The sequence below is a fragment of the Ovis aries genome, chromosome 12 (genome assembly GCF_016772045.2).
Source record: "Ovis aries strain OAR_USU_Benz2616 breed Rambouillet chromosome 12, ARS-UI_Ramb_v3.0, whole genome shotgun sequence".
NCBI classification, from domain to species: Eukaryota; Metazoa; Chordata; class Mammalia; order Artiodactyla; family Bovidae; genus Ovis; species Ovis aries.
This window is the reverse complement of record NC_056065.1, coordinates 5,403,052-5,420,002: the sequence shown is the minus strand read 5'-3', so window position 1 is coordinate 5,420,002 and position 16,951 is coordinate 5,403,052. Positions and strand designations below refer to the sequence as shown.

The 16,951-nt window shown below is 38.0% G+C and overlaps 1 pseudogene; it reads left to right on the top strand.

Annotated features, from left to right (window-relative positions):
- The first annotated feature begins 550 nt into the window (after positions 1 to 550).
- LOC114117321 (complement factor H-like) overlaps positions 551 to 16,951 on the top strand; it is a 37,939-nt pseudogene continuing 21,538 nt past the window's right edge.

The window sequence follows — 16,951 nt, the reverse complement described above, 5'->3', positions numbered from 1 at the left end:
ATCAATGGAAAATTGTGCTTCTCTGTATTTATCATAAATTTCTAGTTAATAGAATATTATTTGAAAAAGCAAAAACCTGTTTTCTTCTGACAATTGACTTGATCTGAAAATAGACATCAGGATTCTGGTTTCTGAGGAGAATGGGAAAGAAAGAAAAAGAAAGCAGATGAGTTGTAGGATAAAATCTGCACTTTCATCTGTTAGGATATTAATTTAGTCAACCAAGGCTAGGGCCATGGAGAATTCTTTCAATATGTCTGTTTAGTTTTCTTTAAAGAAAGCCCACATACAAAATTACATAATTTTACATAATACAACCCACAAGACATAATTTAATCTTCATTAACAAGTACCTCCAATTCAGGTACTTGCTAAAAAAAAATCAGATAACTGAAAAAATTCAGTCATCTGAATTTTCTCACTCTTCTTTACCTAGGAATCCTAATGCAATGAGTAATTAAGTTAATAAGAGAATATATTAGTAGATGAAAAAATTTCTAATTTGATTGCTTAGTAAGGTAAACTATTATTCATACTTTAATTTATATTCCATGTGAAATCCTGTGATTTTCCAGTAATAAAACAGGGAAGACTATATTATGTATATAGAGGATACTTTCCAGCTTGTGTAGGTCAACAGTTTTCTTATCATTGTGATCAGTATTTTGTGACTTCTTCACAAAGTTCCTGTGATTTCATGATTTGCATAGCATAAGGTTGGTTTACATAAGTACCATGCCTCAACAGGTAAACCGTTTTAATTTTTTACGTATAAATCTTTCAAACAGAGAGACACAACAGTACATTTGGGTTTATACTATTGTCAAAAGAAAAATAAGGCCAAGGGATAAGTTCTATGAGCAAAAACACCCAAGTAGTTCTTCCTTTCATAAGGAGCTCTTCATAGAAATCACATGACAATTATATCTGCATCATTTATACATATTTTAATCATAAAAATTAAAGATAAATAACATGAAATGTTGATATTTAATTTTCAACAAATATGTGGTAATAGTTTTCATTTCTATTAAGTTACATGTTATATCTGAATACTAATGCATTCTTGTATAAGTACTATAAAGTTAATTTAAGATGTGTTATTTTACCAAATTCATGTTAATTTTTTTTCATATTATTTTTATGATCCTTAGGACAATGTACTTTCAATTCTTTGTAAAATGGATATAACCCAAGTCGTGAAGAAAATTATTTATAGGGCAAAACTGTAAGGGTTTGCTGCTATGATGGCTACAATCTTCAAAATAATCAGAACGCAATAAGCTGAACAGAGAAAGGCTGGTCTCCTCCTCCCAGATTAATTACTAGTAGGTTAAAATATCATCACACCCTTCAGTTCAAGGCTTTTTCACTTTAAAACATCCTGTGATTAAAAACTAATTTAGCTAGGAGTCTTACCTGTTTTCTGGTATAAACTCATTTATTTCTAGCTGAGACCTTTTTTTTTTTTTTAGTTTTTAGTTTTTAAATTTTACAATCTTTAATTCTTACATGCATTCCCAAACATGAACCCCCTCCCACCTCCCTCCCCATAACATCTTTCTGGGTCATCCCCATGCACCAGCCCCAAGCATGCTGCATCCTGCGTCAGACATAGACTGGCGATTCAATTCACATGATAGTATACATGTTAGAATGTCATTCTCCCAAATCATCCCACCCTCTCCCTCTCCCTCTGAGTCCAAAAGTCCGTTATACACATCTGTGTCTCTTTCCCTGTCTTGCATACAGGGTCGTCATTGCCATCTTCCTAAATTCCATATATATGTGTTAGTATACTGTATTGGTGTTTTTCTTTCTGGCTTACTTCACTCTGTATAATCGGCTCCAGTTTCATCCATCTCATCAGAACTGATTCAAATGAATTCTTTTAACGGCTGAGTAATACTCCATTGTGTATATGTACCACAGCTTTCTTATCCATTCATCTGCTGATGGACATCTAGGTTGTTTCCATGTCCTGGCTATTATAAACAGTGCTGCGATGAACATTGGGGTACATGTGTCTCTTTCAATTCTGGTTTCCTCGGTGTGTATGCCCAGAAGTGGGATTGCCGGGTCATAAGGTAGTTCTATTTGCAATTTTTAAGGAATCTCCACACTGTTTTCCATAGTGGCTGTACTAGTTTGCATTCCCACCAACAGTGTAGGAGGGTTCCCTTTCTCCACACCTCTCCAGCATTTATTGCTTGCAGATTTTGGATCGCAGCCATTCTGACTGGTGTGAAGTGGTACCTCATTGTGGTTTTGATTTGCATTTCTCTAATAATGAGTGATGTTGAGCATCTTTTCATGTGTTTGTTAGCCATCCGTATGTCTTCTTTGGAGAAATGTCTATTTAGTTCTTTGGCCCATTTTTTGATTGGGTCGTTTATTTTCTGGAGTTGAGCTGCAGAAGTTGCTTGTATATTTTGAGATTAGTTGTTTGTCAGTTGCTTCATTTGCTATTATTTTCTCCCATTCAGATGGCTGTCTTTTCACCTTGCTTATATTTTCCTTTGTTGTGCAGAAGCTTTTAATTTTAATTAGATCCCATTGGTTTATTTTTGCTTTTATTTCCAGCATTCTGGGAGGTGGATCATAGAGGATCCTGCTGTGATTTATGTCTGAGAGTGTTTTGCCTATGTTCTCCTCTAGGAGTTTTATAGTTTGAAGTTTTGGCCACAGCAATCAGAGCAGAAAAGAAATAAAAGGAATCCAAATTGGAAAAGAAGAAGTAAAACTCTCACTGTTTGCAGATGACATGATCCTCTACATGGAAAACCCTAAAGACTCCACCAGAAAATTACTAGAACTAATCAATGAATATAGTAAAGTTGCAGGATATAAAATCAACACACAGAAATCCCTTGCATTCCTATACACGAATAATGAGAAAGTAGAAAAGAAATTAAGGAAACAATTCCATTCACCATTGCAACGAAAAGAATAAAATACTTAGGAATATATCTACCTAAAGAAACTAAAGACCTATATATAGAAAACTATAAAACACTGATGAAAGAAATCAAAGAGGACACTAATAGATGGAGAAATATACCATGTTCATGGATTGGAAGAATCAATATAGTGAAAATGAGTATACTACCCAAAGCAATTTACAAATTCAATGCAATCCCTATCAAGCTACCAGCCACATTTTCACAGAACTAGAACAAATAATTTCAAGATTTGTATGGAAATACAAAAACCTCGAATAGCCAAAAGCAATCTTGAGAAAGAAGAATGGAACTGGAGGAATCAACTTGCCTGACTTCAGGCTCTACTACAAAGCCACAGTCATCAAGACAGTATGGTACTGGCACAAAGACAGACATATAGATCAATGGAACAAAATAGAAAGCCCAGAGATAAATCCACACACATATGGACACCTTGTCTTTGACAAAGGAGGCAAGAATATACAATGGAGTAAAGACAATCTCTTTAACAAGTGGTGCTGGGAAAACTGGGCAACCACTTGTAAAAGAATGAAACTAGATCACTTTCTAACACCGCACACAAAAATAAACTCAAAATGGATTAAAGATCTAGCTGAGACTTTTATGCTAATTGTATCTGCTTCTATCTTAGGAAACTTTTATGTCAGAGTCTTTCCTCCTAAGTCTAAAAGCTACGTTTTTAAGCAAAGGCATGAGTCCATAGCACATAATCTTCATAATTATATGATGTATAATTTATGTGTTTGAAACTCTAGGATAGATACACTTGTGAAAAATTCTCTTATGAAGTCTTCATAAACATCTAGTTAATGGAGATAGAGAAACACTTCTAGAGTGGGCCAAATTTGGCTATGCTGAAAGGTTTTCCTGTACCGCCACACAGATGTTTATGAAGATTTTCTAAGAACAACCTGCTGAGTTTATCTTATTCATTGCAAGGTCACACAGTGGTATTTTTGAAGTTGGGGCACTTTGACCCCATATTAAACTCATTTTATACTAATTTGTGACCAATTCACTCTAACCCTCTTTTATAGAAGAGAGGAGGTGTCTATTATTATTTTTTAACTAGTATAGTTTTGCTTTAATTTCTTAAAGTTTTAAGCTAGCTGGCTATGTGATACACTATGAAATTTGAAATAAATTATTTAAATCTTTGTTACTACCACTCTATTACAGTATTCGTCAAAATTAAGAACATTCACTTTCTTGTAACTAGTTATAAACAATAGAACTATCTCTGCATTTGATCTTGATAAGAATAAAAGAATATACAACCATTAGAAATATATTTGGTAAAGCAAACAGCATATGAACTTTAAAAATTAGTGTGTCTTACAGTAGAATTTTATTTAATCTTTAAAAATTGACTTGCCTTGTTGAAAATTTTTCTTTTTCCCAATTAAGTTTTCTTTGGAGTATATGTCACAGCTGCTAAGTTTTGGATATTAATTCAGAAAATACTGCTATGAAACAATATAACACACCTGTAATGGCTTATTTTATTACTAGCATGGGAAAATGCATAAGTATAATTAAATTGAGAAAAATAGTCAAAAAATAAATATTTCAAAGACATTAAGTGTTGAGAAAAATGTTTTTTATTTTGCATAATTATTTCAGAACAGTGATCTATAACTGGTATTCTTGGATTTTTTAATCCTTAGCACATACTAATTGGAAAGTCCCTTTCCCCTTGAGGTGGGACTCAGTCAGGCGGCCAACTAATTAATATTAGAAATTAATTTTTGATCCCATTATCCCTTAGAGTTCAGTGACAGGCCAGTATCTGAGAATTCCAGAGCCAAGAAAAGTGGTGTTGGAAAAGACCCTTGAGAGTTCCTTGGACTGCAAAGAGATCAAACCAGTCAATCCTAAAGGAAATCAGTACTCAATATTCATTGGAAGTACTGATGCTGAAGCTGAAACATCAATACTTTGGCCACCTGATGTGAAGAACTGACTCATTTGACAAGACCCTGATGCTGGGAAAGATTGAGAGCAGGAGGAGAAGGGGATGACAGAGGATGAGATTGTTGGATGGCATCACCGATTCAATTGACATGAGTTTGAGTAAGCTCTGGGAGTTAGTGATAGGGAAGTCTGGCATGCTGTAGTCCATGGGGCCACAAAGAGTTGGACAAGAATGAGTGATTGAACTGAACTGAGCCAAGAGTGATGGCATGTGGTTCAGGCTGAATTACCAATGCCTGGATGAGTATGAGAACTGAGATGGAGGCACCACAGGCTCCATAGTGTGTGGTGAGGACAGCTGGCCTGATAAACATGCATCTTATGATAAGTGCTCTTTTTCAGATGTTCTTTTCTTCAAGATAAACAAGATTAAGATTAACTGTCAGAAATATTTTATTTTTTAATAAATTTGACTGGTCTAAAGTCATATTTAAGGAATTATTATTAAAATTAAGGTTTTTCCTTCTAATTTGATGTAAACTGGAATGAGGGGATGTTTTGAAGTCCAAAACTCACTCATTACAAGAATGATAGTGTCTTACAACTTTTTCAACTATTTTACTCCTGAGTTTCTGTTTAAGACTCCTACTTTGAATGTTAATTTCTGCAGGCCCTGAGAGTAACTCTTCATTTTCCAACTTGGACAAGAACTGAGGAGAATGACGTGGATCTCTTTTATGTTTGCCAATCATCTAGAAACAGAGTTTTAGCCTCTGGGAAGCTGAGTTAATGATGAGCAACCCAAGGCAAGGGGAGAGTTTTGTGCAGAGCTTTGACAACAAACCAATATTTTGAAAATGTCAAGGTGAATGGATTCTACTCAAAATGCAGGAGATTTTTATGAGCTGAAGCTGATAGGAGGCAAAGGAAATATTATCTGGGTTATTTAAAGACATATTAACACTTGGATTGATTTTATGACTGATGAAAAGCCATAAGGAATTTTAAGGAAAGGAGTGATTTAATTTTATTTGGGTTTTTGGAAGTTTTTCTGTGTGATATACTTATGATGGACAAGAGAAGACTCATAGGGTGAGAAAGAGTGGGGATTAGATAGGATCATGACTGAAGAGATGCAGAGGGGATTTGATATATATTTCCCTGGTAGAAAGCATAGATAATGTTACTAAACACTGAGTGTCAGAGAGACTAAAAGGTGAAGGGATTTACATATTTGTTTACCATTTATAAATAAGCAAGAAAGTAAATGGAAATAACTTTGTAGGTGGGCAGAACAGAGAAGACTTTGGGAAAAGCATCACAACTTTGACCTGAACATCTTATGGTTGGGCTGCCCATGGGCCATAAACACTGGATATGCCAACTACAATATTAATACATGAGTCTACTCAGGAGATATGCATGGGAGATTATCACTCTGTAAAAGGTGACATCGAGTTGGAAAAGAACGTAGAATGAAAATAGAAGAAAGCTCAAAACTGAGCCCTGAAGCATTCTGACACTGAGGTGTCCGAAGGAGAGGAATAGATCACAAAGTAGACAGAAAAATGGAGGATCCAGAGAATTTAGGGGAGACATGTCAGAGTGAATGTTTCATAAATGTGGAGAGAAGAAAATGATTTAAGAGAGACAAAGTACAGGAGATTGATTAACACTGGTTCTTGAGGAATCAGGCTGAAATGACTCTTGCTAAGTATGAATTTTAGGGTAACAACCAAGCTTATTTTAAGCTTTTTCATTCTTCCTAATCTGTAAACTGATTTTATATTTACAAATGTTCTAATATTTCAAAGGATTTTTTAGTTAATAAGTTAATCATGTAAAATTATTTTGGCAATGCCTGTCATACAACTAGGATTCCCAGGTGGTGCTATTGGCAAAGGAACCCGCCTGCCAAGGCAAGAGACATAAAGAGTCTGGAAGACCCCCAGGATGAGGGCATGGCAACCCACTACAGTATTTTTGGCTGGAGAATCCTATGGATAGAAGAGCCTGGAGGGCTACAGCTCATGGAGTTGCAAAGGGTGGGACACGAGTGAAGCAACTTAGCACACATGCTCATGTCATACAATTAATTTAAGGAAATTGTAACATAATTACATCATTAGAAAAGTGAACAGTAGTAAATATTTCTAATTCAGTTGATATGTCCAGTTAGAAGACTACAAAAATGTGATGTATTAAGCTATATAGAGGCCAACAATAAATGTAACAGAGACGGTTTTGGATGGAGTAAATACAGCAAAACCTACATAGAACCTGGTGAGAAAATGACTTAGAAACCTAATATAGCATGCAAACATAACTATTTCAGAGGTTTGGTTGTGGCAGAGAACAGGAGGTTCAGGAGATATTGCTTGGAGAATTATGCACTGAATGAAGTATCATTTTAATGGGAAAGATGAGAGCGTGAAGAGGGTGAGCTAAAAAGGGAAGCGGGCAGAGACAGAACACTGGCCCCCTGAGAAGGTGGGAGAGGAACCAGCAGGGCTGAGAAAGTTCTGGGCTTTGGTGACAACTGCTCCACTTACAACTTTCTGTCAGGTGAAGGAAGGAAAATGGGTATGTAAATCTAATGCTGAAAAGAAACAGGTGCTGATGGTTCCTGTTTTCCTTTGAGGAAGGAAACAAGCTCACATGAGACTGAGTTGTGCACAGGGCAACAAGGAGAAAGAACTCTGAGTAGAGAAGAAAAGCCTAAAAAAAGAGATTTCAACAGACAAACAGGGTGAGCTTATTACAGAAATGAGACAGGCTTATTCAACAGTGTTAGGGCTCAGGCAAATTTCACTTTTCAGGCTGTCAACAAACACCTCATATGTGAAAAAGGTAAGTTTCCATTCCAATCCCAAAGAAAGTCATTGCCAAAGAATGCTCAAACTACTGCACAATTGCACTCATCTCACATGCTAGCATAGTAATGCTCAAAATTCTCCAAGCTAGGCTTCAACAGTACATGACCCATGAAGTTCCAGATGTTCAAGCTGGATTTAGAAAAGGCAGAGGAACTCGAGATCAATTTGCCAATATCTGTTGGATCATCGAAAAAAGGAGAGAGTTCCAGAAAAAACATCTACTTCTGCTTTATTGACTATGTGAAAGCCTTGACTGTATGGATCACACAAACAGGAAAAATGGGAATACCAGACCACCTGACCTGTCTCCTGAGAAGTCTGTATGCAGATCAAGAAACAAAAGTTAGAACCTGACATGGAACAACAACTGGTTCCAAATAGGGAAAGGAGTACATCAAGGCTGTATATTGGCACCCTGCTTATTTAAATTATATGCAGAGTACATCATGAGAAACACCGGGCTGGAAGAAGCACAAGCTGGAATTAAGATTGCCAGGAGAAATATCAATCACCTCAGATATGCAGATGACACCACCTTTATGGCAGAAAGTGAAGAGGAACTAAAAGCTTCTTGATGAAAGTGAAACAGGAGAGTGAAAACGTTGGCTTAAAGCTCAACATTCAGAAAATGAAGATCATGGCATCCGGTCCCATCACTTCATGGGAAATAGGTGGGAAAACAGTGGAAACAGGGACAGGCTTTATTTGGGGGGCTCCAAAATCACTGCAACCTTGAAATTAAAAGACGCTTGCTTCTTGGAAAAAAAGTTATGAACAACCTCAGTTCGGTTCGGTTCAGTTGCTCAGTCATGTCCGACTCTTTGCGACCCCATGAACTACAGCACAACAAGCCTCCCTGTCCATCACCAACTCCCAGAGTTCACTCAAACTCACATCCATCGAGTCGGTGATGCCATCCAGCCTCTGTCGTCCCCTTCTCCTCCTGCTCCCAATCCCTCCCAGGATCACAGTCTTTTCCAATGAGTCAACTCTTCACATGAGGTGGCCAAAGTACTGGAGTTTCAGCTTTAGCATCATTCCTTCCAAAGAACAACCAGGGCTGGTCTCCTTTAGAATGTACTGGTTGGATCTCCTTGCAGTCCAGGGACTCTCAGAAGTCTTCTCCAACACCACAGTTCAAAACCATCAATTCTTCGGCGCTCAGCCTTCTTCACAGTCCAACTCTCACATCCATACATGACCACAGGGAAAACCATAGCCTTGACTAGACAGACCTTTGTTGGAAGAGTAATGTCTCTGCTTTTGAATATGCTATCTAACTTTCCTTCCAAGGAGTAAGCCTCTTTTAATTTCATGGCTGCAATCACCATTTGCCGCGATTTTAGAGCCCCCCCAAAATAAAGTCTGACACTGTTTCCACAGTTTCCCCATCTATTTCCCATGAAGTGATGTGACCAGATGCCATGATCTTCGTTTTCTGAATGTTGAGCTTTAAGCCAACTTTTTCACTCTCCTCTTTCACTTTCATCAAGAGCCTTTTTAGTTCCTCTTCACTTTCTGCCATAAGGATGGTGTCATCTGCGTATCTGAGGTTATTGATATTTCTCCTGGCAATCTTGATTCCAGATTCTGCTTCTTCCAGCTGAGTGTTTCTCATGATGTATTCTGCATAGAAGTTAAATAAACAGGGTGACAATATACAGCCTTGATGTACTCCTTTTCCTATTTGGAACCAGTCTGTTGTTACATGTCCAATTCTAACTGTTGCTTCCTGACCTGCATATAGGTTTCTCAACAGGCAGGTCAGGTGTTCTGGTATTCCCATCTCTTTCAGGATTTTCCACAGTTTATTGTGATCCACACAGTCCAAGGCTTTGGGATAGTCAATAAAGCAGAAATAGATGTTTTTCTGGAACTCTCTTGCTTTTTCAATGATCCAGCAAATGTTGCCAATTTGATCTCAGGTTCCTCTGCCTTTTGTAAAACCAGCTTGAACATCTGCAAGTTCACGGTTCACATATTGCTGAAGCCTGGCTTGGAGAACTTTGAGCATTATATTACTAGCATGTGAGATGAGTGCAGTTGTGCGGTAGTTTGAGCATTCTTTGCCATTGCCTTTCTTTGGGATTGGAATGAAAACTGACCTTTTCCAGTCCTGTGGCCACTGCCGAGTTTTCCAAATTTGTTGGCATATTGAATGAAGCACTTTCACAGCATCATCTTTTAGGATTTGAAATAGCTCATCTGGAATTCCATCACATCCACTAGCTTTGTTCATAGTGATGCTTCCTAAGGCCCACTTGACTTCACATTCGAGAATGTCTGGCCCTAGGTGAGCGATCACACCATTGCGATTATCTTGGTCATGAAGATCTTTTTTGTAGAGTTCTTCCGTGTATTCTTGCCACCTCTTCTTAATATCTCCTGCTTCTGTTAGGTCCATACCATTTCTGTCCTTTATCGAGCCCAACTTTGCATGAAATATTCCTTGGTATCTCTAATTTTCTTGAAGAGATCTCTAGTCTTTCCCATTCTGTTGTTTTCCTCTATTTCTTTGCATTGATAGCTGAGGAAGGCTTTCTTATCTCTCCTTGCTATTCTTTGGAACTCTGCATTCAGATACTTATATCTTTCCTTTTCTCCTTTGCTTTTTGCTTCTCTTCTTTTCACAGCTACTTGTAAGGCCTCCCCAGACAGTCATTTTGCTTTTTTGCATTTCTTTTCCATGGGGATGGTCTTGATCCCTGTCTCCTCTACAATGTCACAAACCTCATTCCATAGTTCATCAGGCACTCTCTCTGTCAGATCTAGGCCCTTAAATCTATTTCTCACTTCCACTGTATAATCATAAGGGATTTGATTAAGGTCATAACTGAATGGTCTAATGGTTTTCCCTACTTTCTTCAATTTAAGTCTGAATTTGCCAATAGGAGTTCATGATCTGAGCTACAGTCAGCTCCTTGTCTTGTTTTTACTGACTGTATAGAGCTTCTCCATTTTTGCCTGCAGAGAATATAATTAATCTGATTTCAGTGTTGACCATCTGGTGATGTCCATGTGTAGAGTCTTCTCTTGTGTTGTTTGAAGAGGGTGTTTGCTATGACCAATGCGTTCTCTTGGCAAATCTCTATTAGCCTTTGCCCTGCCTCATTCCGTATTCCAAGGCCAATTTGCCTGTTACTCCAGGTGTTTCCTGACTTCCTACTTTTGCATTCCAGTCCCCTGTAATGAAAAGGACATCTTTTTTTGGGTGTTAGTTCTAAAAGATCTTGTAGATCTTCATAGAACCATTCAACTTCAGCTTCTTCAGCATTACTGGTCGGGGCACAGACTTGGATTACTGTGATATTGAGTGGTTTGCCTTGGAAATGAACAGAGATCATTCTGTCATTTTTGAGATTGCATCCAAGTACTGCATTTTGGACTCTTTTGTTGACCATTATGGCTACTCCATGTCTTCTAAGGGATTCCTGCCCACAGTAGTAGATATAATGGTCATCTGAGTTAAATTCACCCATTCCAGTCCATTTTAGTTTGCTGACTCCTAGAATGTTGACATTCACCCTTGCCATCTCTTGTTTGACCACTTCCAATTGCCTTGATTCATGGACCTGACATTCCAGGTTCCTATGCAATATTGCTCTTTACAGCATCAGACCTTGCTCCTATCACCAGTCATATCCACAACTGGGTATTGTTTTTGCTTTGTCTCCATCCCTTCATTCTTTCTGGAGTTATTTCTCCACTGATCTCCAGTAGCATATTGGGCACCTACCGACCTGGGGAGTTCCTCTTTCAGTACCCTATCGTTTTGCTTTTCATACTGTTCATGGGGTTCTCAAGATAAGAATACTGAAGTGGTTTGCCATTCGCTTCTCCAGTGGACCACATTCTGTCAGACCTCTCCACCATGACATGCCCATCTTGTGTGGCCCCACAGGGCATGGCTTAGTTTCATTTTGTTAGACAAGGCTGTGGTCCTAGTGTGATTATATTTACTAGTTTTCTGCTAGTATGGCTTCAGTGTGTCTGCCCTCTGATGCCCTCTTGCAACACTTACCATCTTACTTAGGTTTCTCTTACCTTGGACTTGGGGTATCTTTTCACGACTGCTCCAGCAAAGCGCAGCCACTGCTCCTTACCTTAGACGAAGGGTATCTCCTCACTGCTGCCCCTCCTGACCTTGAACGTGGAGTAGCTCCTCTCAGCCCTCCTGTGCCCAGGCAGCCACCACTCCTTGTCTAAGTTGTATGACCAACCTAGACAGCATATTAAAAAGCAGAGACATTATTTTGCCAACAAAGTTTCATCTAGTCAAAGCTATGGTTTTTCTAGTAGTCACGTGTGGATGTGAGAGTTGGACTATAAAGAAAGCTAAGCACTGAAGAATTGATGCTTTTGAACTGTGGTTTTGGAGAAGACTCTTGAGAGTCCCTTGGACTGCAAGGAGATCCAACCAGTCCATCCTAAAGGAAATCATTCCTGAATATTCATTGGAAGGACTGATGCTGAAGCTGAAACTCCAATACTTTGGCCATCTTATGTGAAGTAATGACTCATTTGATAAAACCCCGATGCTGGGAAAGATGGAATGCAGGAGGAGAAGGGGATGACATAGGATGAAATTGTTGGATAATATCACTGACTCAATAGAGTCGAGTTTGAGTAAGCTCTGGCAGTTGATGACTGACAGGGAAGAATGGCATACTTCAGTCCATAGGGTTGCAAAGAGTCAGACATGACTGAGCGACTGAACTAACAAACTAACTAACTAACTAACTAACGAATCCAAGACAAAATGGTGAAAGACATGCCAGGAATCTGCCTTTCAAGAATTATCAGTCTTGTATGAAAAACAAAACAAAACAATGAATTAAGGTAAATAATGAATTGAAAGGTACAATACTTCTATAGTTTTTCAAGTATATTTGAAGAACAAAAATATCCAAGCACTTCAAAATAGGAGGGGCTGAGGCTCTAGTTCATGTAGGAAGATATCTATTAAAGAAAGGGTGAAAACCGTTCATTAACGTAGAGACAGGAGTCTGTGCAGCAGTTGAGGCAGCAAAGAAATTGACCTCTTTTAAAAATTCTGAATGGATTCCAGGGGGAGATGGATGACACTGGACATGTAGGCAAGAAATTGATATTATAAAACTTGAAATTTATTCTAAGGGGAAGCTTTTCAGATCATCATGGCTTTCTTACAGGTACTGTCTTTATGTGAAGACAACAGTTGGAAAATACCCTACAGCCAAGATCTTTTCTTGTTTTTGTTACAATTGCAATAAATAAGAATAAATACAATACAGTACAATAAAATAAGAATTTTATATAAGATAAGCACAAAAGACTTACCTGGAAGACCAGTGAATAAGAGTCCTCCTGCCACTGCAGGAAACCTGGGTTAGGTCCCTGGTCCTGGAAGATTCCACATGCTCTGAGGCAACTAATCCCATGTGCCACAATTACTGAGCCAAATGTTGCAGCTACTAAAGCTTGCATGCCAAGAGTCCATGCTACCCAACCAAAGAAACACTGCAATCAGAAACCTAAGCATCACCACTAGCCCCACTTGCCACAACTAGAGAAAGTCTGTGCACAGCAATGAAGACCTAGCACAGCCAAAATAAATAAATGATTTTTTTCTAAAGATAAACACAAAATATATAAAGGAAAATACATACCAATAGAGGTGTTGCTATGTGGAAGTTTGGAATAGCATTTTAGGAAAGGAATCCCAAAGGTTCTCATCAAGAGTGATCTTTTCAACTAAGCTACAAAACTCAACATTAAAACAAAAACAAATTTATTGAGTTATTTTTTGTGGCATTACTTTTTAAAAAATCATTAACTTACATCTAGCTTTATGATTGGGCTTCCCTGGTGGCTCCGTTGTAAAGAATCCACCTGCCAATGCAGGAGACTCAGGTTTGATCCCTGGGTCAGGGGAATCCCCTGGAGAAGGAAATGGCAACCCACTCTAATATTCTTGCCTGGGAAATTGCATGGACAGAGGAGCCTGGCAGACTGCAGTTCATGGAGTTACAAAGAGTTGGACACAACTTAGAGACTAAACAACAGCAGCTTTATGATTAGGTAATCAGTTCAGTTCAGTCACTCAGTCGTGTCCAAATCTTTGTGACCTCATGAACCACAGCACACCAGGCCTCCCTATCCACCACCAACTGCCAGAGTCTACCCAAACCCATAATTAGATAATAATCATTGACTTTTAGATAATGTGAATGTTCTATTTTGGAAAGAATCTAATTTTTAAATTCCAGTTTTGGATTTTATAAATTACTTAACAAAATAAGAAGATTCTAAATAAGAATAAAGCAATTGTTGATAATATGTAGCAATGTCACAAATTTCATACATTTTAAAAACTTTCAGGGACAATTTTATACATTTCTAAGTTGAATCAGAATAAATAAAATGTATTAATAGTTAAAGTACAGCAAGAGAAGATGCTTAAAGGTACCGCTGCTGCTGCTAAGTCGCTTCAGTCATGTCCGACTCTGTGTGACCCCATAGACAGCAGCCCACCAGGCTCCCCCATCCCTGGGATTCTCCAGGCAAGAACACTGGAGTGGGTCACCATTTCCTTCGCCAATACTTACAGGTACAGCAAAAAGATATTTATATCTCATATATCTTTAAATATAAAGATATTTATATATCGTATACGAAATAAAGACACCTAGAATTTGCCTATGTGGCCTTGAATGTGTTTACTCTTTTTGTTTCATATTTCAATTTGACATTTATTATTTGGAGCCATACTGTTGAAATTTAGAGTTACCCTTGGAAATGTAAGATCGTAAATTATAATTATTGCATGCATGCTGTTTATAGTCCAATATGTGTCTAAAGAGGAAAAAGATAAACTAGCAATAGAATTTTATGAATTTTTCTGCCGTAATATTAACATCATTTATCTTGACAAGTGTGAAGCTATATCTTACTAATTGATATATACTCATGTAATCAAACTGTGAGTACTAGTTACCAGGAAAATATAACTAGCATTGCAGAAATACCATTTTTGTTTTTATAGGATACTCTTTCTTTTAGGACCTTTGAAAGCAGGAATTATAGTTGAGAAAATATCCATTTGATACATTCCTGTAGAAGTTTTACCTCCCTCAAACCTTCTGATAACTATAATTTCTCAGTCTGTTTCAAATGCAGCAAAGAGAAGTTACTGCGCTGGGGGAGGATGGGCTCAAGCCCTCCCTGTCAGTAGGTAATTGTCATTGGAGGCAATTTGGGTGGGGCCAGGAATCTGCCCTGACTGACACATTTCCCTATAAGTGACTTGTCCTGACGTTTGGGTGACCATCTTGATGACTGACCAGAAGAATCTTAGTTACCTTCTTTCACATTTCTCTTAGAATAAATTCTTTCCTGTGGTTTTCCTGGTTTCTGCATTCAAAGAGAGCTCTGGCTGTCTAGACTTACTTATCAGATTTCTAGTCATTAGTTATTCCAAGAAGAAGGTAGGGCTTAGGCTCAGGCTCCATGAGAGTGAGGACTCACAGCTGTTTTGTTCCATGACATATTGTCTATACCCCAAAATAGGCTGACAGATGGGAGATATTCAATAGGAGTTTATTGAGTTAGTCAATAAATTTCAGTGTTTATCTTCGCTTTTCCTAAACACATTCTTGTCAATGATATTTCCAGTTTTTCAAAAATCAAACCTCATTTTTCCCTCTTCTCTCTGCAAATGAGCTCACCTCATTTCCTGTCAGAAAAACCCAGGGTAACATTAGGCAAGAAAATTCTCAACTGTTCTTTCTGCCTTACACCGCAACTTCTGCTTCAATTATTACTCTCAGAATTTTTAGATCTCAGAGTTTTTCTTCTTAAGATTAATCCTATACCTGCATTCAGTGTAAAACGATCTCTTTCAGCTATAATAGGCCTTATTACCCTCTCTATGTTTATTTCGTACATCCCTCTAGTCTAGCTTTTCACTCTTCTCATGTGTTTATTTTCTCTGAAGAAGCAAATTGGTTTTCCCTCCAGAAACAACTCGATCTTCCTTCAGTTACCACTTCTTGAAGATTGCTACCTTGTTCTGTTTCCCTCAGTACTCTGGACCACTCCTAAAAACAGGGTAAATTCTCAAGCCTCTAGTGTGTTTTGAATTCATCTCCTTATTTTATTTTTTCATGGTTACATTTTGAAATCATTACTTTCTTTGGCCAGACACCTGACTTTTCTTTATGCTGTTCATCCTCCCTTGACTCTGATCATTAACAGTTTAATGCAGGAACACTACCAAAGACCTACACTGATATTTTGTCAAATTCTAAAAGAACTCCCAGATGTATTGAATATTTGAAATATATAGCTATATAAAATGCTTTCATAGACCATACTGAACTCCTGCAAAGGCCAGCAAAAATTTCTTGCTAGTTAGAGTTAGCTGCTCATTTGTGTCTTGACTCATTGCAACCCTACTGACTATAGCCTACCAGGCTCATCTGCCCATGGGATTCCACAGGCAAGAATACTGGAGTGGGTTGCCATTCACTTCTCCAGAGGATCTTCCTGACCCAGGGATCAAATCTGGGTATCCTGCATTGCAGGCAGATTCTTTAACGTCTAAACCACCTGGGAAACCCAGGTTATAGGATAACCTAGAGTGAAAAACAGTTTCTCACAGTCTCAGAGTATATACTGGGAAAAGGTGGCAACTTTAAGCCCTAGTTTCTTATTTCAGGTCTTTCTTGTCTTTTGGGGGGAATCATACAAAAGATCTGCTTAAATACATTCAATATAATATAGGTACTTTTCTTATTAAATTACATCTTCTTTCTTGAAAAAATACATTTAAATAAGAAACGATATATTTTATTTCTATAGATAATCATTTTTAATGTTTTAAGATTGTGAATTAAAAATAATGCAGAACTGCTTGAGATCAAAAAACAAATGAATGTGAACATTTGCGCAGAATCAAGTATAGGACCAAATTTGGTCTGATGATGACTATTTACTGTGTTCAGTTCAGTTCAGTCGCTCAGTCGTGTCTGACTCTTTGCAACCCCATGAATCACAGCACGCCAGGCCTCCCTGTCCATCACCAACTCCCGGAGTTCACCCAGACTCACGTCCATCGAGTCAGTGATGCCATCCAGCCATCTCGTCCTCTGTTGTCCCCTTCTCCTCCTGCCCTCAATCCCTCCCAGCATCAGAGTCTTTTCCAATGAGTCAACTCTT